This window comes from Oncorhynchus keta, chromosome 29 (genome assembly GCF_023373465.1).
Source record: "Oncorhynchus keta strain PuntledgeMale-10-30-2019 chromosome 29, Oket_V2, whole genome shotgun sequence".
NCBI classification, from domain to species: domain Eukaryota; kingdom Metazoa; phylum Chordata; class Actinopteri; order Salmoniformes; family Salmonidae; genus Oncorhynchus; species Oncorhynchus keta.
Genome location: NC_068449.1, coordinates 48,905,901 through 48,909,566, shown reverse-complemented (window position 1 = coordinate 48,909,566; position 3,666 = coordinate 48,905,901). Strand labels below are relative to the sequence as shown.

Sequence of the window (3,666 nt, the reverse complement as noted above, 5' to 3'; positions counted from 1 at the left end):
CAGCCCACCTAGTATCAATGCTTATAATGTCCTACAGTAAACCAACAGTACAGCCCACCTAGTATCAATGCTTATAATGTCCTACAGTAAACCAACAGTACAGCCCACCTAGTATCAATGCTTATAATGTCCTACAGTAAACCAGCAGTACAGCCCACCTAGTATCAATGCTTATAATGTCCTACAGTAAACCAACAGTACAGCCCACCTAGTATCAATGCTTATAATGTCCTACAGTAAACCAACAGTACAGCCCACCTAGTATCAATGCTTATAATGTCCTACAGTAAACCAACAGTACAGCCCACCTAGTATCAATGCTTATAATGTCCTACAGTAAACCAACAGTACAGCCCACCTAGTATCAATGCTTATAATGTCCTACAGTAAACCAACAGTACAGCCCACCTAGTATCAATGCTTATAATGTCCTACAGTAAACCAACAGTACAGCCCACCTAGTATCAATGCTTATAATGTCCTACAGTAAACCAACAGTACAGCCCACCTAGTATCAATGCTTATAATGTCCTACAGTAAACCAGCAGTACAGCCTACCTAGTATCAATGTCCTACAGTAAACCAACAGTACAGCCCACCTAGTATCAATGCTTATAATGTCCTACAGTAAACCAGCAGTACAGCCTACCTAGTATCAATGTCCTACAGTAAACCAACAGTACAGCCCACCTAGTATCAATGCTTATAATGTCCTACAGTAAACCAACAGTACAGCCTACCTAGTATCAATGCTTATAATGTCCTACAGTAAACCAACAGTACAGCCCACCTAGTATCAATGCTTATAATGTCCTACAGTAAACCAGCAGTACAGCCCACCTAGTATCAATGTCCTACAGTAAACCAGCAGTACAGCCCACCTAGTATCAATGCTTATAATGTCCTACAGTAAACCAACAGTACAGTACAGCCCACCTAGTATCAATGCTTATAATGTCCTACAGTAAACCAACAGTACAGCCCACCTAGTATCAATGCTTATAATGTCCTACAGTAAACCAGCAGTACAGCCCACCTAGTATCAATGCTTATAATGTCCTACAGTAAACCAACAGTACAGCCCACCTAGTATCAATGCTTATAATGTCCTACAGTAAACCAACAGTACAGCCCACCTAGTATCAATGCTTATAATGTCCTACAGTAAACCAACAGTACAGCCTACCTAGTATCAATGCTTATAATGTCCTACAGTAAACCAACAGTACAGCCCACCTAGTATCAATGCTTATAATGTCCTACAGTAAACCAACAGTACAGCCCACCTAGTATCAATGCTTATAATGTCCTACAGTAAACCAACAGTACAGCCCACCTAGTATCAATGCTTATAATGTCCTACAGTAAACCAGCAGTACAGCCCACCTAGTATCAATGCTTATAATGTCCTACAGTAAACCAACAGTACAGCCCACCTAGTATCAATGCTTATAATGTCCTACAGTAAACCAACAGTACAGCCCACCTAGTATCAATGCTTATAATGTCCTACAGTAAACCAACAGTACAGCCCACCTAGTATCAATGCTTATAATGTCCTACAGTAAACCAACAGTACAGCCCACCTAGTATCAATGCTTATAATGTCCTACAGTAAACCAACAGTACAGCCCACCTAGTATCAATGTCCTACAGTAAACCAACAGTACAGCCCACCTAGTATCAATGTCCTACAGTAAACCAACAGTACAGCCCACCTAGTATCAATGTCCTACAGTAAACCAACAGTACAGCCCACCTAGTATCAATGCTTATAATGTCCTACAGTAAACCAACAGTACAGCCCACCTAGTATCAATGTATATAATGTCCTACAGTAAACCAACAGTACAGCCCACCTAGTATCAATGTCCTACAGTAAACCAACAGTACATCCCACCTAGTATCAATGTATATAATGTCCTACAGTAAACCAACAGTACAGCCCACCTAGTATCAATGCATATAATGTCCTACAGTAAACCAACAGTACAGCCTACCTAGTATCAATGCTTATAATGTCCTACAGTAAACCAACAGTACAGCCCACCTAGTATCAATGCTTATAATGTCCTACAGTAAACCAACAGTACAGCCCACCTAGTATCAATGCTTATAATGTCCTACAGTAAACCAACAGTACTGCCCACCTAGTATCAATGCTTATAATGTCCTACAGTAAACCAACAGTACAGCCCACCTAGTATCAATGCTTATAATGTCCTACAGTAAACCAACAGTACAGCCCACCTAGTATCAATGCTTATAATGTCCTACAGTAAACCAGCAGTACAGCCCACCTAGTATCAATGTGTATAATGTCCTACAGTAAACCAACAGTACAGCCCACCTAGTATCAATGTGTATAATGTCCTACAGTAAACCAACAATACAGCCCACCTAGTATCAATGCTTATAATGTCCTACAGTAAACCAGCAGTACAGCCCACCTAGTATCAATGCTTATAATGTCCTACAGTAAACCAACAGTACAGCCCACCTAGTATCAATGCTTATAATGTCCTACAGTAAACCAACAGTACAGCCCACCTAGTATCAATGCTTATAATGTCCTACAGTAAACCAACAGTACAGCCCACCTAGTATCAATGTATATAATGTCCTACAGTAAACCAACAGTACAGCCCACCTAGTATCAATGCTTATAATGTCCTACAGTAAACCAACAGTACAGCCCACCTAGTATCAATGCTTATAATGTCCTACAGTAAACCAACAGTACAGCCCACCTAGTATCAATGCTTATAATGTCCTACAGTAAACCAACAGTACAGCCCACCTAGTATCAATGCTTATAATGTCCTACAGTAAACCAACAGTACAGCCCACCTAGTATCAATGCTTATAATGTCCTACAGTAAACCAACAGTACAGCCTACCTAGTATCAATGCTTATAATGTCCTACAGTAAACCAACAGTACAGCCCACCTAGTATCAATGCTTATAATGTCCTACAGTAAACCAACAGTACAGCCCACCTAGTATCAATGCTTATAATGTCCTACAGTAAACCAACAGTACAGCCCACCTAGTATCAATGCTTATAATGTCCTACAGTAAACCAACAGTACAGCCCACCTAGTTAGTATCAATGCTTATAATGTCCTACAGTAAACCAACAGTACAGCCCACCTAGTATCAATGTTATAATGTCCTACAGTAAACCAACAGTACAGCCCACCTAGTATCAATGCTTATAATGTCCTACAGTAAACCAACAGTACAGCCTACCTAGTATCAATGTGTATAATGTCCTACAGTAAACCAACAGTACAGCCTACCTAGTATCAATGTGTATAATGTCTTACAGTAAACCAACAGTACAGCCCACCTAGTATCAATGCTTATAATGTCCTACAGTAAACCAACAATACAGCCCACCTAGTATCAATGCTTATAATGTCCTACAGTAAACCAACAGTACAGCCCACCTAGTATCAATGCTTATAATGTCCTACAGTAAACCAACAGTACAGCCCACCTAGTATCAATGCTTATAATGTCCTACAGTAAACCAACAGTACAGCCCACCTAGTATCAATGTGTATAATGTCCTACAGTAAACCAACAGTACAGCCCACCTAGTATCAATGCTTATAATGTCCTACAGTAAACCAACAGTACAGCCCACCTAGTATCAATGC

At 40.2% G+C, this 3,666-nt stretch overlaps 1 long non-coding RNA gene across 5 annotated transcripts in view; it reads right to left on the bottom strand.

Annotated features, from left to right (window-relative positions):
- Positions 1–1,718: 1,718 nt before the first annotated feature.
- The window catches only part of LOC127913426 (uncharacterized), a 4,182-nt gene continuing 2,234 nt past the window's right edge, over positions 1,719–3,666 (bottom strand). For 3 of the 5 annotated variants that reach the window (XR_008085536.1, XR_008085538.1, XR_008085535.1), the window contains 2 exons: positions 3,554–3,603; positions 1,719–1,809 (listed from right to left, as the gene is read on the bottom strand). This is a non-coding gene — a long non-coding RNA (uncharacterized LOC127913426). The remainder of the gene's footprint in view (positions 1,810–3,553; positions 3,604–3,666) is intronic. The other 2 variants (XR_008085537.1, XR_008085539.1) reach the window with 1 other exon arrangement.